Below are 24,751 nucleotides of genomic sequence, written 5' to 3'. Positions count from 1 at the left end.
TTTTTAAAGGTCTTATAGTACATCCTACATATTGTGTATTGCAAATATTGCAAGATATAACATATACCACATGAGTAGTACTGCAATTGATAAAAGATTTTATGGGAAAATAAATATTAGTTGAAAAAGATGTTAAATTGTTTGAGATTATCATGAATTGACAAATGTTACATTTGTTACCCCCACATTTACAGGAACCTGTATATTTCAGCCATGTGGTTATCTTGTCTGAGGTTTTAGGGAAAATACTAGGTGAAATTCTATTGCCTATCGTGGTTGAATTTCTGGCCACAAAATTACAACCTGTTTTTAATATTTTTCTAAGATCCTGGTCTTTATCTAGAATGGGTAAATATTGTTTCATGATGGATATTATTTGGTTGTACTCATTGCTGTAAGGAGTGGAAAAAGTTAAAGATTTACTTTGATGCTGACTATGTTTAATATTTTTCATTGTGGGGTACAACAATTCAGATCTAGATTTAGCTATTACTTTGTTTTTCGCTTCTTGTAATGTTTGTTTTGAATAACCCCGTGTTGTGAGTCTAGTGTCAATAATATTACATTCGGCAAGAAAAGCTGAATTCTGGGTGCATATTCTTTTTGCACGTGTGTATTCTCCTATTGGAAGATTATTGATAACATGCTTTGGATGTGCACTTGAAGCATGTAAAATTGAATTCCCAGAAGTGGGTTTACCGTATAAACTACTTACAATGTTAGGTTCTGAAGAGTCACCCGTTAGTGTAATATCAAGAAAAGATAAAGAAGTTAAATTTTTATTGTGTGTAAACTTTAAATTATCCTCATTGTTGTTTATATACACTACAAATTCCTCAATTGTTGTGTATGAACCTGACCAAATGATCAATATATCATCAATGAAGCGACCGTAATAGTGAATGTCTTTCGAAAATGGATTAGAGTTGTTATAAATATAGCGTTCTTCCCACCAAGTTACATAGATATTAGCTAATGAAGGGGAAAATTTAGCCCCCATAGAGCATCCCAAACTTTGTAGATAAAAGGAATTATCAAACAAAAAATAATTATGTTTTAATAGATGAAAAGTGACACTAAGAATATATTCTTTGAGATTATCTGAGTAGTTGGTATATTTGTGTAGTTGATCACTAAGAGCTACAATGGCTTTGTTATGTGGGATAGATGAATATAGAGCACTGATGTCACATGTAACCCAACTAAAAGTATCCGACCACTTTAATCTGTCCATTATTTGAAGAACATTGGTGCTGTCTTTAATATAGCTAGGGGCTCTCTTAACCAGAGGTTGCAGTAAATTATCTAACCACTCCCCCAAACGTTCATTTAGTGAGTCTATGCTCGAGACTATTGGTCTTAAAGGCGGTGGAAAAATCTCTTTATGAATTTTGGGGAGAGCGTGAAAAATAGGTATTACCGGAAAAATTTTATTTAGATATTTTGTTTCTTTTTCTGAGAGAATACCCAAAGAAAAACCCTCTTGAATGACTTTAGCTAGTTTGCTTTTAAAAATATTAGTTACATAGTTACATAGTTTGTATGGTTGAAAAAAGACACATGTCCATCAAGTTCAACCAAGGGATGGGAAAGGGGAAGTGGGATGGGAAAGGGGAAGTAAAAAATTTCTACACATAGCAGTTAATATTTTTTTGTTCTAGGAAATTATCTAAGCCTTTTTTAAAGCCATCTACTGTCCCTGCTGCGACCAGCTCCTGCGGTAGGCTATTCCATAGATTCACAGTTCTCACAGTAAAGAAGGCTTGTCGCCTCTGCAGGTTGAACCTTTTTTTCTCCAGACGGAGGGAGTGCCCCTTTGTTTTTTGAGGGGGTTTTACATGGAACAGGATTTCACCATATTTTTGTATGCGCCATTCATATATTTATATAAGTTAATCATGTCCCCCCTTAGTCGTCTTTTCTCAAGGCTAAATAGGTTTAGTTCTTTTAATCTTTCCTCATAACTTAGATTCTCCATGCCCCTTATTAGCTTCGTTGCTCTTCTTTGTATTTTTTCCAACTCCAGGGCATCCTTTCTATGAACCGGAGCCCAGAACTGGACTGCATATTCTAGATGAGGCCTCACTAATGCTTTGTAAAGTGGTAATATTACATCCCTGTCCCGCGAGTCCATGCCTCTTTTGATACACGATAATATTTTGCTGGCCTTTGAAGCAGCTGATTGACACTGCATGCTGAAATTTAGTTTATGATTTACAAGTACACCCAGATCCTTCTCAACAATTGACTCCCCCAGTGTAGCTCCCCCTAGGACATATGATGCTTGCAGGTTTTTCGTACCCAGATGCATAACTTTACATTTATCTACATTAAACTTCATTTGCCAAGTGGATGCCCAAACACTTAGTTTGTTTAAATCTGCCTGCAATTCACAAACATCTTCCATAGTCTGAACTATATTGCATAGCTTGGTGTCATCTGCAAAAATAGAAATAGTGCTATTAATCCCATCCTCTATATCATCAATAATGATGATCTGATTCAAGTTTTTTATATGTGTTTTTGTCTTCTAATAATTCCATAACCAATTTTTTATATAGTTCAGAATCAATAATAACTACCGATCCTCCCTTGTCTGCATTTTTTATTGTTATGTTTTTATTTTCGTGTAATTCCTTCAAGGCTAAATTTTCCCCTTTAGAGAGATTGTAAATAGGAATTTTTTTCTCTTGGTATAGAGATTTTAGAGCTTGCTCTATAGCCGTTTGGAAATCATCCATAGCATTGGATCTGCATATTAAGGGATAAAAATCAGGTTTAGATAAGGTAATTTGGTTAGTAGGAAAAATAGACAGTTCCGTAGAAGCAGAGCTTTCATTTTCCAAGGTTTGCAAGTTCATAATCGTCATCTGTTCTTCGAATATGAAGTTGTCAAAGTCATTTATTGCTGATAAATTACTTTTCTTTTCTTCTGGTGGAATGGTATCTTCTTTCAAAAAATATTTTTTGACAGTTAGTAGTCGTACAAATTTGTTGACATCAATTAAAGTCTGATATAAATCAAAACTTCTAGTTGGTACAAAATTGAGTCCTCTTTTCAATAATTTTAATTGGTTGGGATTGAAAATATATGCTGATAGATTCACAACAGTGAAATCATTATTCTGATGTTCAGCTGTAGCAGTAATTATATTTTCTCCATATATAGTAATATCTTGATTGGTATAATGTGAATTTAAGCTATTATTTGCACTTTCTACATGTTTCAGCATGTCTTGATTAGTGTGATGAGGATTTGAAGATCTTATGCCTTTGTTCACATTTTCTTCATGCATAGTCGTGCTTAGTTGCGGATTTGAGGATCTTATGCCTTTATTCACACCTATTATTTGTAAGTTCTCCTTTTTGGATACCTGCTGTTTCCTCTCGGAGGTTCCCCTGGATCTTCTTGTACGCGTCCGCGTCCGCCTGGATCTAAAAAAGTGGTAGTGCGTGTATCACCAAAATCTCGTGACTGGATCCTAGCCCTAGATGGGGGTAAAGACCCCCTCGGGATCTCGGTTGTTGCGTTTCCCAAATAACCATCGGAGTCTGATGCCACATCCGTGGAGTCATGGTCAGAGGACGAGAAATTCACTCTGTTCGTGTTTCTTTTCCATTTCCATTTTTTATCTTGATTTCGTTTTTTTAAATGGATTGCAATCCTGCGTTATGACTGCGGAAATTTTTCCAGGTGTAAACACTGTTTTCCTTATAATCTCTGCTGTCACGTTCAAATTTGTTGCGTTTAATTTTCATTATATCTTCTTCAAGATGATATATGTTCTCCTTAACTTTTGTATTAAGGTCATCATAATTGCTCAGATGGTTCAGCTTAGTTAAACTATTACGAATTTCTTTTATGGTGGTTTCCACATCTTTTAATTTGATTTTCTCATGTTTTATGATGAGTAGAGATGAGCGAACCGGGACAACCGAACCCGGTTTCGGTCCGATCTTCCGGAAAAGTTCGGTTCGCAGCGAATCCGAACTTCACCGGGTTCGGCCGAACCCGTTTTGACCGAACCCGGTCAAAAATATTATACAAATCGGCAGCCACTTGTCTCTATCAATCACTGATAGAGAAAAGAGGCTGCTGATTAAAAATAAAATAAAAAGCATTTCATACATACCTGGTCGTTGTCTTGCGGACGAGTCCCTCTTCTTCCTCCAGTCCGACCTTCTTTTCTGACGCGGCAGCCTGTGATTGGCTGCAGAGGCCTCTGCAGCCTGTGATTGGCTGCAGAGGCCTCTGCAGCCCGTGATTGGCTGCAGAGGCCTCTGCAGCCCGTGATTGGCTGCAGCGCTCACATGGGCTGCATCGTCATCAAGGAATGTCGGGCCGGATGTCGCGAGGGACGCGTCACCAAGGCAACGGCCAGGAGACCAGACTGGAGGAAGCAGGGAGTTCCCGGTAAGTATGAATGTCTTTTTTTTTTTACAGGTACTCTATATTGTGATCGGTAGTCACTGTCCAGGGTGCTGAAACAGTTACTGCCGATCAGTTAACTCTTTCAGCACCCTGAAGAGTGACTATTTACTGACGTCGCCTAGCAACGCTGCCGTAATGACGGGTGCACACATGTAGCCACCCGTCATTACGGGGCCTCATGCACACGACCGTAAAAACACCCGTTATTAAGGGTCGTAATTACGACCCGAAATAGCGGGCCCATAGACTTCTGTTAGCCATGGGTACCTTCCCGTTTTCTCACGGGAAGGTGCCCGTGCCGTTAAAAAGATAGAACATGTTCTATTTTTTTATTTTACGGGTCGTGCTCGTAATTACGAGCACGGCCGGCCACGGGCAGCCGGCCGCTTTTACGAGCCGTGCTGTCATTATAAGGGTATGTTCACACGACAGCGTCCGTTACGGCTGAAATTACGGGGATGTTTCCGCCTGAAAACAACCCCGTAATTTCAGCCGTTACGGCATATGCAGGCGCTTGAACGCCGCGTCCATTACGGACGTAATTGGCGCTGCTATTCATTGGAGTCAATGAATAACGGCTCCAATTACGGCCAAAGAAGTGACAGGTCACTTCTTTGACGCGGGCGTCTATTTACGCGCCGTCATTTGACAGCGGCGCGTAAATTACGCCTCGTGTACGCCTCGTTGCTTTCAATGGGCAGATGTTTGTCAGCGCTATCGAGGCGCTATTTTTGGACGTAATTCGGGGCAAAAACGCCCGAATTACATCCGTAATTAGTGCGTGTGATCATACCCTGTGTTCACACGCACTAATTGCGGATGTAATTCGGGATTTTTTGCCCCGAATTACGCCCGAAAATAGCGCCTCGATAGCGCTGACAAACATCTGCCCATTGAAAGCAATGGGCAGACGTTTGTCTGTTCACACGAGGCGTATTTTACGCGCCGCTGTCAAATGACGGCGCGTAAATAGACGCCCGCGTCATCTTTGGCCGTAATTGGAGCCGTTATTCATTGACTCCAATGAATAGCAGCGCCAATTACGTCCGTAATGGACGCGGCGTTCAAGCGCCTGCACATGCCGTTACGGCTGAAATTACGGGGATGTTTTCAGGCGGAAACATCCCCGTAATTTCAGCCGTTACGGACGCTGTCGTGTGAACATACCCTAAATTTTATAGCAGCACGGCCCATAAAATAGAAAATGTTCTATTTTTTTAACGGCACGGGCACCTTCCCGTGAGAAAACGGGAAGGTACCCGTGGGTAACAGAAGTCTATGAGCCCGTTATTGCGGGTCGTAATTACGACCCGCAATAACGGGTGTTTTTACGGTCGTGTGCATAATGGGAGCACGGCTTGGAAAAACGACCGGCTGCCTGTGGCCGGCCGTGCTCCTCTCCTGAAATACTCTGTGCTGCCTTAAACTCTGTGGACAGGTCAGGATCCTGTTTCTTTTAAATGCTGCTAGGGAACCCGCTCGATCCACTATATAAGGCTGCGCTACAGTGCAGCATTTAAAAGAAACAGGATCCTGACCTGTCCACAGAGTTTAAGGCAGCACAGAGTATTTCAGGAGATGAGCGTGTAGATTCAGTGCTGCTGTGAACTCTGCTCTTACCATTACGTAGCTCTCAGTCTGTTACCTCTCCTCCACTACTGTCCTCAATAACACCTTCATGATTGGCAAGTCACCACGTAACGGTAAGAGCAGAGTTCACAGCAGCACAGAGTATTTCAGGAGATGAGCGTGCGGATCTTGTGCGCAGTGGTGACTTGCCAATCATGTGAAGGTGTTCTTGAGGACAGGAGTGGAGGAGAGGTAACAGACTGAGAGCTACGTAATGGTAAGAGCAGAGTTCACAGCAGCACAGAATATTTCAGGAGAGGAGCGTGCAGATTCTGTGCTGTTGTGAACTTTGCTCTTACCATTACGTAGCTCAGTCTGTTACCTCTCCTCCACTCCTGTCCTCAATAACACCTTCACATGATTGGCAAGTCACCACCCCGCACAAGATCCGCACGCTCATCTCCTGAAATACTCTGTGCTGCTGTGAACTCTGCTCTTACCATTATGTGGTGACTTGCCAATCATGTGAAGGTGTTCTTGAGGACAGGAGTGGAGGAGAGGTAACAGACTGAGAGCTACGTAATGGTAAGAGCAGAGTTCACAGCAGCACTGAATCTGCACGCTCATCTCCTGAAATACTCTGTGCTGCCTTAAACTCTATGGACAGGTCAGGATCCTGTTTCTTTTAAATGCTGCACTATAGCGCAGCCTTATATAGTGGATCGAGCGGGTTCCCCAGCAGCAGTTAAAAGAAACAGTGTGTGTGTTTGGGTATGTGTCTTTGTCTGTTTTTGTTTTTATATGTGTGTTTGTGTTTATGTGTGTTTGTGTATATATGGGTGTGTTTGTGTATATGTGTTTGTGTATATATGTGTGTCTATATATGGGTGTATGTGTATATGTTTGTGTGTGTGTTTTTGTATATGTGTGTGTTTGTGTATATGGGTGTGTGTTTGTGTATATATGGGTGTGTTTGTGTATATATATGGGTGTATTTGTATATATGTTTATGTGTAGATGTGTGTGTGTGTGTGTGTTTGTGTATATGGGTGTGTGTGTGTATATGTGTGTTTGTGTATATGTGTGTGTTTGTGTATGGTTGTTTGTGTGTGTGCGTGTATATATGTGAGTAGAAGTATTGTTATTGTTCACATTGATAACTGTTTTTTTATGTTGTTGCAGATTTTGATGTACCGATTGGACTACATCTTCGATTCGTTGGACTACTGCGTAGATCTACGTTTTTTCAAATTTTAATAAAATGGTTAACGAGGGTTTTGTTGGGGATTTCTTATTTCAATAAAAAAGAATTGTCTTTGTGTTTTTTTTTAAACTTTATTAGTGCCTAGATAATGGCAGTTGGCTGATTGACAGCGTCCATTATTAAGGCGGTACTTAGTGTTAGCCGGTGCAGAGGCTAGCACTAACCACCCATTATTACCCCGGTACCCACCACCACCAGGGGTGCCGGGAAGAGCTTGGTACGATCCAGTACCCGACCATCTGTTGTGATGGTCGGGTACTGGGGCGGCCGTAGGCTGGTATTATGAGGCTGGGAAGGGCCAAAAACAGTGGAGCTTCCCACCCTTGTAATGCTAGGCTGCTGCTGCTGTGTTGTATCGGGCTGGTTATAAAAATTCGGGGGGACCCCACGTCGTTTTTTTTTTTTAATTTAACAAATTTAACAATAGATGTTGGGTCCCCCACATTTTTAATAACCAGCCATATACAAGGCCGCAGCAGTCTGGCATTACATGGGTGGGAAGGGCCACTGGTTTTGTCCATTCCCAGGCTAATAACACTGTGTTGTATGTGGCTGGTTATGATAAATTGGGTGGAACCCCATGTCTTTTTAAAAAAAAATTAAAAATAAATAATTAAAAAAAAATGACGTGGGGGTCCCCCCCACTTTTATAACCAGCCAGATACAACACAGCAGCAGCAGCCTAGCATTACAAGGGTGGGAAGGTCCACTGTTTTTGGCCCATTCCAGCCTCATAATACCAGCCTGCGGCCGCCCCAGAGCCCAACCATCACAACAGATGGTCGGGTACTGGATCGTACCTGGCTCTTCCCGGCACCCCTGGTGGTGGTGGGTACCGGGGTAATAATGGTGGTCAGTGTTAGCCTCTGCACCGGCTAACACTAAGCCTCGCCTTAGTAATGGATGTTGTCACTCAGACAGCGGCCATTACTAAAGTGGTAGTAATAAAATTTGAAAAGACAAAGACAAAGATATAGATAAAATATTTTATTGAAATAAAGCACCCCCAACACAACCCTCATTAACCATTTTATTGTAGAAAAAAAAACCGTCATCGAAGTAGTCCTCGAAACCGACGTAGTCCAAACACCAAACCTGTAAAAAAAAAAAAAAAAATGAAATAAAACATGTCGTAGGCTTAGATTCAGTTTAATGTGTGATACTGACTGTTATACCATGTATAGAAGCCTGCCACGAAGTTGACTTAGATACAGGGCGCCAGCAGACAGTATCATACATGGCCATACAGACATATATACAAACAAACATACATGCAAACATACATACATACAAACATGTATACATACATGCCAACATACATGACAACATACATACATACATGCAAATATACATTCATGCAAACATACATGCAAATATATACATGCAAATATACATACAAACATGCACATATATACATACATGACGACATACATACATGACGACATACATACATACATGCAAACATACACACATGCAAACATACATACATGCAAATATATAAATGCAAATATACATACAAACATACATGCACATATATACATACATACATGACAACATACATACATACATACATGACAACATACATACATGACAACATACATACATGCAAACATACATTCATGCAAACATACATACATACAAACATACATTCATGCAAACATACATACATGCAAACATACATACATGCAAACATACATACATACATACATACACACACATACATACATACATGCAAATATATACATGCAAATATACATACACACATGCACATATATACATACATGCCAACATACATGCAAACATACATGCACATATATACATACATACAACATGCATACATACATACATACATGCAAACATACATACATGCCCAAAAAAATAATACGTTCATACTTACTTTCCTCCTGTCCGGCCTCCAGCGATGACGTTTGCAGAGGCGGTCACGTGGGATGAAGCGTCATCCTGACGTGCGTGACCGCCACTACAGCCTGTGATTGGCTGCAGCGGCGAAAGGGATGAAACGTCATCGCTGGAGGCCGGACAGGAGGAAAGTAAGTACGAACGTATAATTTTTATTTTTTTATTACATTTAAATTGTATTTTCCACGCGCCGAGCATGTACTGTCAAGGTTGCTGAAAGAGTTAGTGCAGCCCATTAACTCTATCAGCACCCGAGACAGTAGCATGCTCGGCGCACGTAAGTGACAGGTTTGGTCCGAACTAGTTCGGTCCGAATCAAACTTTTTTGTGAAATTCGGCGAACTAGCCGAACCGAACTTTTGAAAAGTTCGCTCATCTCTAATGATGAGATTCATTAGTTTGAGTGAAGCGTCACTGAGAATGTTATCCCAATCTGAAGTAAATTCAGTGTTGTAAATGGTTGTAGGGGATTTGTGAATACGCAGACCTCTTGGAACCATATTCTTATCCACATACGATTGCAGAGTTATGCTGTCCCACCATATTTTAATTTGTTGGCTGAGATTTCTTTCCAATTCATGCATTAATTTAGTTAAATTGTGATTAACATCATTAGTCAGCACATGATTGTCTGAAAAAAGGGTTGCAGCCCGATTGAGTCTTTCTTGACTGTTGATATCTATTAATTCAAAAGCTTTCAAGCTTGTGGATATCGGAATGTTCGTTTCCATTGTATAATTTGAAAATATAAATAAGTCTAAATAGACTATCGGATGTGGAAAACTTAGTCCGAGTTGACCATATGGTAATAAGTAGTACAGCTGGGATTTATTTCTGATTTCAGCATTGGTTTGTTTCCACAGATTGTGAAAAAAATCCCGTATTTAGGATTGTGGTATGGGGAGCATATAACTTAGGTATTGACGACCAACAAAGTGAAAAAATGAAAAAAGATTTAACCAAAAGTTTTGCTCACCTCATGACCTTCATACTGAATTGCGTTATTCCAATGCGTTTTGATGAAGTTTGGTAAAAACCAATGTAGGTATAAGAAATCCAAAAAGGCTGTAGGTGCTCGCAGATCCTCCTGAACTTAATCCTGTGTCGACAGCAGGCTATAGAAACAAAAATGGTGTGTAGGAAAGGCAAATCCAGCACTCTGATATGTAAAAAATTCGATTTTTATTAGGTCATATTAAAAATAGGGATAAAACAGATATATCACAAACAGAGTAACCAGAGCTGTCCATTCAACACCACGGAGATAACATTAATATAACCTATTCACACATGCCGTTTTCTTGTTTAACTCTGTTGTTTTAGTTGCTTTCTCCAGGTTAATCTCAACTAATTTTTTAATTTTTTCATTAATCCAACAGACAACGCATCTGTCTTTATAATGATTGTTGAGACATAATTGAGGAGCGGCATACACATAATTTCTCAATTTTTTGAAAAGTAATAAAATTTACATATACAGAGAAATCTTTATATAAAACATATCCTATAATAATATAGATTGTAAATTAATTTTGATGCCTGGCGCTTTCTACTATCAATAGAAAACAATATGAAATAGTATGTTACACATAATTATATATATATATCCTAGTAACCATTTACGCATGAAACACTTATTCTGTTTAATTAAGCATGACGTCATTACACACCTGGTGTCCAACTAACCACCTTACTAATCCACTAGGCTCCAACCATAGAAATACAATGGAGAGATGTATAGACACTCCTTCAACATATACCTTTGAAAATAAGTTTCTGTTCCGTAACATCTATTTATTCCTGTGCTTTCTGTGATAACATATATCGTTACAGCAAGATAATTCTGTGATTTCTGATATTTAGAGATAACTACGACATAAGTTCTGTTCATTACCGCATAGGGTTAAAATTTTCTAACCCAGCCCTAAACAATCATGTGATCGAATGTCTTGACTATATATATATGTGAATTTTACTTTTATTCAGTATGCTATGATTAAGGACCCTAGTGGTCTGAAACGCGTAAGCGTGGTCCCGGGATTGTTGTTTTATCCCTATTTTTAATATGACCTAATAAAAATCAAATTTTTTACATATCAGAGTGCTGGATCTGCCTTTCCTACACACCATTTTTGTTTCTATAGCCTGCTGTCGACACAGGATTAAGTTCAGGAGGATCTGCGAGCACCTAGAGCCTTTTTGGATTTCTTATACCTACATTGGTTTTTACCAAACTTCATCAAAACGCATTGGAATAACGCAATTCAGTATGAAGGTCATGAGGTGAGCAAAACTTTTGGTTAAATCTTTTTTCATTTTTTCACTTTGTTGATAGGCCATGCCAGAAGGATGCTACCAAGGCCTCATTATTCCAAGACAATTCTCCTGCCAGAGTCCGGAACTGGATGGTGTATTCGCCCACGGAGACGTCCTCCTGACGCAGGTTAAAAATAGCAGTAGCAGCCGATGAGGCTCGTCCAGGCTCCTCAAATACGGAACAGAACAACCGCACAAACCCCAGGAAGTCTCTGTCGTTCCCAGATTGGGTTAGCCCACGCAAAGGCCTTGCTGGCGAGTAGGGATACAATAAAGGCGATCCTGGCTCTGTCCGAAGGAAATGCTTGGGCGTGCAGAGTGAAATGGATTTGGCATTGGTTCAGGAACTCCCTGCACGAACTTGCATCTCCATGAAACCGTGGTGGCAATGGCAGCGAGAACCGAGAGTCCGAACTGGAGCTGCCAGGAGGTGTAGCTGGAGGGTTGATGGGAGGAGTTTCACTAGGAGCGATGACGGAAGAAACTAGTGCACCAAGATGCTGCGCCATGGAGTCTACTGCCACAATGAGTTGATCCTGTCACGCTTGCAGATCCTGCAGGTCTGCCTGCATGGCTTGGGAGGATGACAGACTCTTGACTTGGCCAGCGGGGTCCATGGCCTGAGCGTACTGTCACAGCGCGGGGTGTGGACCCACTGGGCCGTACCGCGTAGCGGGGTAGCAGCTGGCCAACTAGGTACAAAACAATGTCTATAGTTCAAAACGGGTACCTGACACAATAGTAGACAGTGGCAGGATCACGACTTGGCTTTCACAGCAGGTGACACCGCGGATTCAGCGGGAAGGCACGACTTGGCTTTCACAGCAGGTGACGCCGCGGATGCAGCGGGAAGGCACGACTTGGCTTTTACAGCAGGTAACGATAGTACGGGATACAGGGTACAGGCAGCAGGAACGGGCAACACTGGGAACTGGAAAACACTGGGAGACCTTTAGCAAGACAGACTAGGGTATACAACAACGCTCAGGCAAGGAACCAGTGGGCAGAGCTCATTTTTATAGTCCAGCAGCCATTTGGGCTAATAACTGATTACTGGCAGCTGGACGCGTACTGGCCCTTTAAGGCCGTGCATGCGTGCGCGCGCGCGCCCTGCGGGGAACGGCGCGAGGACCCGGAAGACAGTGCCGGCGCCTGCCAGACGTAGGAGGACGCCGAGCAGAGAGGTGTCCATGGCCGGGATCGTCAGGGGGTGAGTTAGAACGGCGATCCCCGGCCATGGACGTAACAGTTCCTCAGGCATCTGCACACGCCTCCTGCTGTGTTACCCCACAGCCCCTAGCGGCAGGGGGCAAACCTGACCTAAACAATAATGGCACCAAGCACCAATAGTGATGCTTTTGAAAAGTATCAAAAAACGTTATTAAATATAGAGGACAAATGAATAAAAAGTGTCACACAATAGATATAGCAACATCTCCAGAGTGAAATACACAGGGTGAACACATGCCCATAACAATACGGATACATCTTATTTATAAAGTGTATAGTGTTAAGCAATATATATGAATTAAGGATATATATACCATATATAATATAAATTGTCTTTACAATAGTGCAGGATGGACAAGGACATGGACAAGAAGCTAAATACAAGTAGTGATGGTCCTAGGATAGGTGCAACACATGTTCAAAAGAGTACAGCATATGAAATAACATGCCTCAATATATACCCATCTATATTACAGAACCGGGATGGCGCCAACCACGACACACGTTTCGGCACAGCCTTCATCTGGGGGTGACATCATCTCCTAACAGGTATAATATAATAATATATATATTATATAATATATTATTATATTATATAATATAATATAAATTTTGGTATAATAATGATACAACAGTAAACTGGAGATGACCGTCCAACACTGCGAATTTTACCCCTTAATGACAATACGCCTTTTCACGGTGGTCATTAAAGGGGTTCTCTGGAAAAAACTTTATGGTCTCATGTTTACTTGATAAAGTGGTTTTGTTTCCACTAAACACGTTGTACCTCAAGAGACCCTCTATCTCTCTTTTTTTATGTATGTTTTATTATGATCTATTGTTTTAGACAATTAATTATATATATATTTTTTCTCAAAAAAGTATTGCGCCTGGATGGTGTCTCTTTTTTACAGTGGATCCCACCTGGTTCCCACTGTTTTTATCTACCTTCTCTTACTGAAGATGTCCTCAAAACTGGCTTAATGAGATGGTAGATCGGAGAGTGACTGAGGCAGTGGAGGCAAAACAGGGCGGACACGTTGCAGGCAGCGGCTAAGGCATCTTGGCCCCCATTGGGGGACCTCTCCAGAACTCCAGTGAAGGTCCTGGGCGTGTAGACGAAGCCAAGGCAGACCCAGCAGAACCGGGTTGATGGCTTTAGGCAGGACGAGGAAGTTGATCTGTTCTGAGTGAAGGACTCCAATTTGTAACGTAAGTGGTTTCATTATAGCCACAATAGGATCGGGCAATGGTAGTCCATTTACAGAAGCAACAGCAAGGGATCTCTCTAGAAGAACTGTGGGTAGATGTAGTCGGTCTACTAAATCCTGCTGGATGAAATCTGCAGCTGCCCTGGATTCAAAATAGGCAGAGGAGAAGTGTGATGTCTCTCCCGAGATGATGGTCACAGGAATAGATAATTTGGAAGAGGTTTTGATGTTTGGCATCATCCCACCTAGAGTTGCCTCTCTAGGAACTGGAGTTTCCAGGCTTTTGTGGACATTGGCGCACAAAAGGGCCTTTAAGGCCGCAATACAAACACAAAACGAAAAGATTCCACAGCACTGGACTGCAAGTGGGTGCACGCCTCAAATAGACCTGGTCCGCGGTCCTGGATATCAAGCAGACAAAAAATGGACAGAGGCAGCACTTCCAAAAAGAGCAAGAGCTATTTATTCACCCATGCGACGTTTCAGTCCAACTGGACTTTTTTCAAGCATAAAAACACACATCAAGTCATAAGTATATAAAGGCTTGCAAAGCCCAATTGAAATTAAACAGTGATCCAATATAAAATAGATGATACAAAAACAAAATACAATATTAAAAGATAAATATGAATGCCAGTGTACATGTGAATATACAAAGTGATAAATAAGGGACTGGTACAGAAAAAAGACAGTCCTAGGTACATTAAAGTGTTAATGACATAATGACTCACCCAGATGTATATAATAAAAACATTCAAAGTTGTCAATAGCAGAAAACCGAAACCAGGGCTCGTTCCTCTAGGTCTCAGCTGTCCAGTATGTGTACAAATGTATTGCACACCTGTGTAATGAGACTATCATTCCTATTTGCAATGCATAGCGAGATCCCGCGAGATCGCGGGTGGCTATTCCCGCGCATGCGCAGAGCGCAGAGCGTCACGCAGAGCGTCACGTCTATGTGTCCCACCACTTCAGGCATGTACTGAGGTGGTGGCGATACATAGATGATGTGTTTGTTATTTGGACCGGCACTGGGTCACAGCTAGAGGAATTTTTTGAGTTCCTCAACTCTATTGATGAGGACATTAAATTCACAATGGAGTTCTCTACCACACATTTGAATTTTTTGGATACTATGGTATATAGGGTTGATGATAAACTAGTCACTGATCTATATCACAAAACCACAGATCGCAACAGTTTGTTGCGATTTGATAGTCAGCACCCCCGACGGATGATAGAATCTTTACCTTTCAGTCAGATGTTGAGGGTCAAACGTATTGTGACAGAACCCCAACATCTTACATCACGTTTGGATGACATGGGTGAGAAATTCGCCCAACGTAAATATCCCCGAACACTCCTACGCAAACAGAAAGATAGGGTTGAATCTGTCGCTAGGGATCAGTTATTGACATCACAAAGTAAAAATACACCAAACAGAGTAGCATTTGTCTCAACTTTTTGTGACATTAGCTATAGGATCTCTAATATTATACGTAAGGAATGGCATATCCTTGGTAATTTATCGGGTGAGGTTCCCGAATTTAGCAATCCCCCCATGATGGCTTTTAGGCGTCAAAAAAATCTTAGGGATCAACTGGTACACGCGGATGTGGGGTCTTCGCAATTGAGTCGCCAATTAACTTTGGCCCCCAAAAAATTGGGATGCTTCCCATGTTTGAATTGCGTGAATTGCAACATCATGGTGAAGGGCAATATATTTAGACACCCGACGAATGGGAAAATATTCCATATTAAACAATTTTTAACTTGTGCATCAACATTCGTTGTATATGTACTACAGTGTCCATGTAAGTTGCTATACGTGGGTGAAACCACACAGGAATGCCGCTTTTGTATTAATAAGCATAGATCCACTATTAAAACCAACAAACTGGATCTTCCAGTCCCAGCACACTTTTCTTCAGCGGGACACAGGGTCAGCGATCTGAGATTTTGGATCGTTGACCATGTGCCCCTACATAAGAGGGGCGGCGATAGAATTGCCAAATTAAAACGTAAAGAACTGGAGTGGATTCATAGATTAGATTGTTTACATCCAACGGGGTTGAATGTTGATTTTAAAGTTGGGGTGGTTCTCAACTAAATGGGTACAGTGATTGTGTTTTCTCTCTGTTGCGCCATGCATGGTCTTTCACTGTCGTTTACTACTATATATGTATCTGTGAACACATTCAATATGACGACATTGTCATTGCAATATAAAATAATAAATTTTGTTTTTATTAATATATCCATAAATTCTCTAAATTTTTGTCATTTTTTCAGATTCCGACATTGGGCTGGATTCTTTCCTCTGGGTTTTGGAGTCCATATAGAACTGTTTTCATCATCTATATGCGGCCATTTACATCTGGTCAACTTGGTCCGTTTTTTTGTTTCAACAATGGGGGCAGTATAATATGACTTTTTGACATCCTTCCAGGGATAGCTACTATGGTAGTGGGCTTATAGTATATTCAGGGGAGTATCTACATGTGTACACACATTGTGACATTATTACATTGTTCATTTTATATTTTGAGGCGTTATGCCTCTAATACTTATACATTTAGATGGATACATATTTATTGCATATATATAATAACATAATACAGTATAAGCACTTTTTTACAATGTGTGTTGCTGCTGATTAACTCCCCTATTCTAACATTTTCGGACTATTTATCCGGATGTATACCTAATAAATATACATAACTAACAATATATGGCCATATTATTAATCCCATACTAAATGTTTATTGCTGATAAAATCCTCTGTTTGAAACATTTTCTGACCTGTTGTTCCATTCTAGTTTCGTTCCTGGACGTGATATGTTTTTCCAGGTTGTAAAATGGCCGCCGCGTACTGGAATTCATACTGCGCATGCGCGAAATTAAGATAGCAAATTCTGGCCAAGATGGCTGCCGTGCTATCGAATGCGCATGCGCGGGAATAGCCACCCGCGATCTCGCGGGATCTCGCTATGCATTGCAAATAGGAATGATAGTCTCATTACACAGGTGTGCAATACATTTGTACACATACTGGACAGCTGAGACCTAGAGGAACGAGCCCTGGTTTCGGTTTTCTGCTATTGACAACTTTGAATGTTTTTATTATATACATCTGGGTGAGTCATTATGTCATTAACACTTTAATGTACCTAGGACTGTCTTTTTTCTGTACCAGTCCCTTATTTATCACTTTGTATATTCACATGTACACTGGCATTCATATTTATCTTTTAATATTGTATTTTGTTTTTGTATCATCTATTTTATATTGGATTTTGTCTTAATCACTGTTTAATTTCAATTGGGCTTTGCAAGCCATTATATACTTATGACTTGATGTGTGTTTTTATGCTTGAAAAAAGTCCAGTTGGACTGAAACGTCGCATGGGTGAATAAATAGCTCTTGCTCTTTTTGGAAGTGCTGCCTCTGTCCATTTTTTGTCTGCAATACAAACACAGACCTGAAGAGCGTCAGCGCTGTTTCTCCTGCTCGGACAACTTGACTCTGTCTACCTGCATTGGTTCCTCAGGTAGAGCAACAAGAGGGGGCAGTAGTGGTCTCTGGAACGAGGGTGCTAATCTGTGAAAACGTCTCTCCACCGAACATCCTCATCGCGTTCCTGGATCCTCATGTTGACCCGGGTAGCCAACAGGATATGGGCATCCAAGGTAGGTGGGAGGTCGCAGGCTGCCAGCTCGTCCATGGTGTGTGAGGACAGTCCATGCCATAGGTCGCCACCAATGCTTCATTGTTCCATGCCAACTCTGCTGCGAGGGTACGGAGGGAGATGGCATACTCTCCTGCTGTGGACCCCCTTGCTTGAGGGTTAGCAGAGTGGCTGCTGCTAAGGATGTTCGACCCGGCTTCTTGAACACGTCACAAAAAGTCTGTAAGAACAGGGCTAAGTCCGAAAATTTGGGCCCCTGTCATTCCAGGATGGGGTTCGCCCATGCGAGGGACTTGCCAGCGAGGAGGGAAATAATGAACGCTACCTTGGCCTCATCAGAGGAGAAATGGTGAGCACGCAGTCATAGCGAGGAAAAAGAGGCAGTGCAACTGTGGATCCGGAAAACAGACAGATGGGGTATTAGGCAGTGGAACGGCAGCAGTCTCTGGGGAAGGAACAGGGAGTTGATCCAGTCGGGCGATGATGGAGTTTACAGCCACGAGGAGTTGTTCCTGACGTGCATATAGATACAATATATACTATTGGGGTCCACCCCTTAGTAATTGCTGACGTGCATATAGGTCACGCATATCCATCTGTATGACCTGAACTGTGATCTTAGGCTGGCCAGCGGGTTCCATGGCCTGAGTGTACTGTCACAATCTAGGGAACATATGTAGCTGACTTTAGCTTGACTAATAACGCATTAAATACACAGTGGAAAGATCCCTTATCTTGACCTTTTCAATGACTTCTCAATGGTTATTTTTGTGTGATATCACGCTGCAACAAGTTATCAGAGTCAAGTTAAAGATGGCTACATCCGTATGTGGACCCACTAGGCCGTGGGCTCCGGCTCAGATAGGGCTAGGTGTGGCAGGTTGCGCCAGACGAAGCGGATGGCACCAGGAATGGTAGATGACACACAGACGTGGCATATCCAGCCGGCGGTACCACACGACTCTGATAAAAGGCATGCACAGTTAGGAAACAGCAAGGGATACAGGAAATAGGATGCAGGGAACGGGAACTCTGGGATCAAGCAGGAAAATACTAAGGGACCCTTTGCAATACAAACATGGGAAAAGTACAACCAACGCTCAAGCAAGGAATGGAAGGGCAGAGACCTTTTTATAATCCTGGGTGCACTGGGGTAGGATAGAAAACTTTTAGGAAGTGCGCACGCTGGCCCTTTAAGGCACTCCTCGCACACTCCAGGAAGGGAAGGCCGCGCCAGCCGTGGTCTCTGGGGAGGTGGCCAGGAAGTTGCGGTCGCGGCCGTTCATCACAGAGTGAGCGACAGAGGTCCGCAGTCATAACACTGAGATTTTTTTTGGTGTTGTATATATGTACTGAGCAGTGGCGTAACTACCGGGGCCCGCAGCATGAGGGGGTCCGTGTCGCCCGCCGGCACGGGCCCCCACCATGGCCGGAGGCTCCGCTGGCAGCCGCTATGGCTGCTACAGCGGGACGCCACTGAACACTACGGCAGAGCAGGGAGGTATCTCCCCGCTCTGCCATTAACTGGTTCCCGACCGCTGGCTGTATTTTTACGGCTAGCGGTCAGGGTTCTTAAAACCCGAGCCATAGTCTTTTTACGACTCCGGTTTTAACTTACTGCCCGCGCGATCGGGCTGTTGAATGTCGGGTCTCCGGCTGTCAGTGACTGCCGGGGACCCTGAGGAGAGGATAGAAGCAGCTTTCGCTGCCAGCGATCAAACATGTATCCACTATCCTGTGGATAGGGGGGATACATGTATTTTGTAGGACACACTGTAGGTCGCATTTTTTTGGGAGGGGGGACGCTGTATGGCGTTCCCTACAGGGGGGGGAGACGCTGTATGGCGTTCCCTACAGGGGGGGGCTGTATGGCAATCCCTACAGGGGGGGCTGTATGGCGTTCCGTACAGGGGGGGGGCTCTATGGCGTTCTCTACAGGGGGGGGATGTATGGCGTTCCCTACAGGGGGGGCTGTATGTTGTTCTCTACAGGGGGGTCTGTATGGCATTCTCTACAGGGGGGGCTGTATGGCGTTCTCTGCAGGGGGACTGTATGGCGTTCTCTACAGGAGGGCTGTATGGTGTTCTCTACAGGGAGGGCTGTATGGCGTTAGCACTGTCCAATAAATATACAGTAAACAGAAGAAAATACGGTCCAGCAATACTCATGACAATGTGATGACTTAATTAGAAAAACATTTTATAAACCACACGGCATGTTGAAGTGATGATACAAGACTGCTTACGCGCTTCGAAAGCCAACTACATTCTTCGCAAATGTACGCCATCTCCTCCAAACAGTCAATTACATCAGAAGTCCAGTTCCTTGTGCTGCATGACTCGTGGACGCCCTATCCGTGGCGATATCCGGGTCCTTTCCACTGCTTCTCACTTGAGTCCTGTAGGCACAAAAAACATTCTGCAAGTATCCATTGTCATCCGTGCCTGCAGATTCTGCTTTAATGATGCAACTCACTCAACTCCTTATCTATTTCATCGTTTACTGATGCCTCTTTTAGATGCGACAGATGTATTTTTTTTATACTTACCAGCCTGCTTCACAGGCACCATCCCATTTTATAGGCACCTGATCAATAAGGGGGTCCTTGCTCCACCACCTTTACACCTCAATACTAAACAAAATCTTCCATAGACATCACAAAACCTAGACAAGCCTTTCCTCCCTTATGTTTCCCAACATTTCCTGGGACAAGTGTGTGTAGGTAGAAATCAACAAACATGTTTCCTGGCCCCAAACTTTACCCCCTCTTTCCAGTAAAGGATTGGCTTTCGGTATCACGCCTCCTCGCTTTTACCTTTTTACTTTATCCTGCGTAAACATTTTTTTCAGCATCTTAAACGTCTTGCCCATTAGCCCATCTATCCCCAACATCAGACCACTTATTATCATCTGACAGATCAGAATCAGACTCAACCAGCTACTGTTGCCTTCTTCTGCTTCTCTTTACATCCAGATGCGCTGCTCCTGTAATTCCAAACATTGTGCCAGTACCCCGTGTTCTAAACATTTTGGCAACCCCAAGGTGTCCCTCTCCCATGTTGAGATTATGAGGCCCTACTGGGATATTGCTGCCTTCATCAACCCTAGATCCCTGCGCAAGGATCCTGGCACTTGGCCCATCATCGTGCCATGTTCCCTCAAATTTTTGCTAGAATGATACCATTGAGGATACCTGCCTTGCTTCCTTGATGCCATTTGCTCCAAACAATCCAGTACACCCCAAGTCCAGGTCCTTGTGCTGCATGACTTGTGGGGGCTCTATACGTGGCAATATCCTGGCACCTTCCATTGCTTTCCGCTTGAGTGCTGTAAATATAAAAACATTCTGCCAGTGTCCATTATCACCTATGACTGCAGATTATGACTGTGTAATGAAACTCACTTAAGTCCTTGTCTATTGCATCCAGGCCTTGACACATCGCAAATGTTCTTGGCAGACCAAAGCTGTCTAAAATCCCACTACACTCCCTCACCCAATTACCTTACACCTACGTTCAGTCCCAAACCGAGCCATGTGGCCAGCATTTTGGACATAGATACCCCTAACTTACATTATGCCTATTCCTACCAACTATCCAAGGTTCCCCACTGCTACGCCTTTCTTGGCATTTTGCCCGCTCATTACTTTTTCAATGTACAGAGCTACTGGTGGATACTGTATATAGTAACTAATGATGGACATACCGCATATAGATGAAATATTACTTCAGAGAGTCCCCCTGGCAGCAGGCAGCCGATCTCAAGAAATTCTGGAACAAAAAGTATAAACTGTGAAGATAATATGACGTGCGCTTAGTATGGTTCATCATATCAACAAATATATGTTCAGCCTATTGAAAACATCAGGGAGATTGTTCCCACAGTCTTGTCATGTGTCTCTATAGGAACATTCTGGATGACATCACATTATAGAATTTCTATAGGTTGTTATTTGCTATAATACTTACATATATACAGTGGATCTTCTAGCATGTCGGCTGTCACTGGTGCCACATATTCAGATGTTATAAATGTCTGTAAAATACATAATGGGTTTAATGCACATACATAAAATAACCCCATATCTATAATGAATAATAATATATTTACTTTCACACATTTCATTTTCTATCACAGGGCGAGTCCAATGCCCCTCTGCCACACAAATAACACCAGCAGTATAATGGCACATAATAGTTGGAGGACCCTGGTATAGATTTTGTATCAGGGACCAGGAGCTTATTGTTATTCTTCTATATAATCTTATCCTTAATGGAAAACTTCTAATTTGTCTTTTGTGGAGTCTTTTGGACTGGAGTAGAGAGAGTAGAAAATGGTAAATTGGATTTCTGGATTCAACAGACAAAATAATTATTAAAGGGGTTTTCTGACAGTTTCATAAACCTTAGTCTAAGCCGCATATGGCTAAAAATAACAAATTTTCCCTACTAATTTTTTAAATTCCCTGTGGCTCCTGCGCTGGCGGTTCTGTTGTCTTTAGTTGCTAGGCCACAGCGGTCATGTCCGTGTGGATGGCATGTCACGTGGCAGCTATTGTGTCACATCCAGGGCCGGCCTTAGGTTTATTGGTGACATGTGCAGTATCTGTGACGTCCTCCCCCTTATGATGCACCATGTAGTGTCCAAATAATTTAATCATACAGTGCCCAAATAATATCACCCAGTCAATAAACTAGGGATTGTATCTTTCTGTTTTTTTATATTATAGGTTTGGGCCCTAAATGCCGGATCGACAGTGTAAGTTGAGTGTGCCCAGGCCATCTATGGTGGTGGTGCCCTCTTCAGTATTGACCAGTAATACACACTATGTGATCATTTAGAGATGCAGTTAATAAAATACACTGACCTTGGACTCTCCTACTGAATACATCCGACTGAATGTAGAACGTTATGTGATGTGAGGTGGAGGGCTCTGCTTAATCTTTGATCTGCCCTCCTGGGACGTGTGGTTATCATTAACTCTTATGAGGAATTAATTCTAGGAGAAAGAAAGACAATGTATTAGGACAAATCTCAATCAATGGCAACATTTCTATCTAGAACAGAGTCCAGTCCCCAACCAGTGTAAAATTACCAAAGGGGTAAATAGGATGACCGGCTGGGGTCCAGGGATTTGGGGTGGCCCACAGCTCTGGGGCTCCATACGCCCCTGAAATTGGACAAACAATAACGGCACAGGGAGGAAGCGAAATGTCTGACCCGGTTGGTCGTCTATTAGGTGAGTATAATTTTTTATTTTATAGGAGCAAAGGGGGCACTATTAATATGGGGGATAAAAGGACTGAGTCGGGGCTTAGAAAAGGGGGCTTCATTACTGTGGGGCCATACAAAAGGGGCATTCTGACCCAGGACATACAAAAAGTGTCATTCTAACTGTGGAGGGTATTGGTGGATACTGCATATAGTAACTAATAAGAGACGCACCTTGCATAGATGAAATATTGCTTCAGAGAGTCCCCCTGGCAGCAGGCAGCCGATCTTAAGGTGTTCTGGAAAAAACAATAATTGTGTAGTTTTATTTCTCCAGACAGACGTGTGCTCAGTATAGACCACCCAACAATGAAGGAAATGTACATTAGGGCTCATGTACACAGCAAATTCATGTGGACGGACCTGTATGGTGGCGCACAGACTGCAGTACTGGTAATGTAGACACTCTGTGTGCGCTGTGTGCTCCCCCATAAGCCAAATGTGTATTAGGAAATTACATAAATAACAAGTCCCTTATATATTACTAATACCATAATATCTTCTTTATGGAGCATTTCTATAATAATAATAATATAAAGCTGCAGCAAAATTCCCAGCGTTTACTTTTGCTACATGTGGATGAGTTTTTGAGACTGTAACTATTCACCTGTAACACTTGTGAATTTTGCCGCGCAGCAAGTCTGCAGCGTCTGAATTCAGCTTTATGGCGTAGAATATAGTACTCAAATACTGCAATCATACAGTGCCCAAATAACACTGCCAGACAAGTATTGTCTGCCACACTGTAATGTAATCCATTATCAAGGAATTGTATCTGAATCCTGAGCAGTGCCCTTTACTTTTTTTACATGAAGAGTGGGATTGAGTGTTCAAGCAATGGGTGCCCCAGACATCAAGACCAGTGGCGCCCCATTCATTAGTGACAGGTGATGCACCCAGTGTAACCGCACAGGTCGCACACCCCTAAGACAGGCCCTGGATGAACAACATTGGGGAATTTGTTCCCACAGTCTTGTCACGTGTCTCTATCGGAACATTCTGGATGACATCAGATTATAGAATTTCTATAGGTTGTCATTTGCTATAATACTTACATATATACAGTGTATGCCCTAGCATGTCGGCTGTCACTGGTGCCACATATTCAGATGTCATAAATGTCTGTAAAATACATAATGGAATAAACATAAAATAACCCCATATCCATAATGAATAATAATATATTTACTTTCACACCTTTCATTTTCTATCACAGGACGAGTCAGACATTGAAAACATTTTGTAATGTTAGTGTAAACCCAGGGAACATAACTATAGGGGTGAAGAGGTTGCAGTCACACCCAGGCCCAGGTGTCCATGACTGACGTTAGGGGGGGTCACAATGTGGGCAATTTACAAATGCCAATCCCCAATGCCCCCATCTCCTAGAGGAATCCCGATTTTCGCTGCTAGAAACGCGATGTCAGTGAGAGACGCACCCAGGCGGAAAGGCAGCTGCTGAGTTGCCCGGCCGCTTCTAAAACACAAGCAGTGGAAGGGAGCCAGCGCAGCGCCCCGTTCCACCTGCTGGAGGGATGCACCCTATGTAATGGCACAGGCCGCACACCCCTAAGGCCGGCCCTGGCTACTGCTGAGCCTTATTAGGATAATATACGGTAGCTTTTTAAGACTATTTAATTAAATTAAATTAGACATCATATTGAAAACGACTGAGAAGTCACATTCCACATTACTGACAGCTGCAATTCTCAGACAATGGTAAGGGTATGTTCACACACTTAACTAAAAAACGTCTCTAAAATACAGAGCTCTTTTCAAGGGAAAACAGCCTCTGATTTTCAGCCATTTTTTAAACCACAAACATTTTTTGAGGCGTTTTTACCAACGT

At 42.4% G+C, this 24,751-nt stretch overlaps 1 long non-coding RNA gene across 2 annotated transcripts; it reads right to left on the bottom strand.

Moving 5' to 3' along the window:
- Positions 1 to 19,795: 19,795 nt before the first annotated feature.
- Positions 19,796 to 24,015, bottom strand: LOC142740505 (uncharacterized). 2 transcript variants are annotated; one of them, XR_012880741.1, is made up of 6 exons: positions 23,958 to 24,015; positions 23,077 to 23,141; positions 22,499 to 22,630; positions 21,600 to 21,666; positions 20,825 to 21,401; positions 19,796 to 20,029 (listed from the first exon to the last, which is right to left on the bottom strand). It is a non-coding gene; the product is annotated as an uncharacterized LOC142740505 (long non-coding RNA). The 2 variants fall into 2 exon arrangements; XR_012880740.1 differs by having other exon boundaries at positions 19,796 to 21,401.
- Between the last annotated feature and the right edge of the window lie 736 nt (positions 24,016 to 24,751).

Source organism: Rhinoderma darwinii, chromosome 2 (assembly GCF_050947455.1).
Source record: "Rhinoderma darwinii isolate aRhiDar2 chromosome 2, aRhiDar2.hap1, whole genome shotgun sequence".
Taxonomy (NCBI): domain Eukaryota; kingdom Metazoa; phylum Chordata; class Amphibia; order Anura; family Rhinodermatidae; genus Rhinoderma; species Rhinoderma darwinii.
Note: the sequence above shows the minus strand (reverse complement) of the source record. Positions and strands in the feature narration are given on the sequence as shown.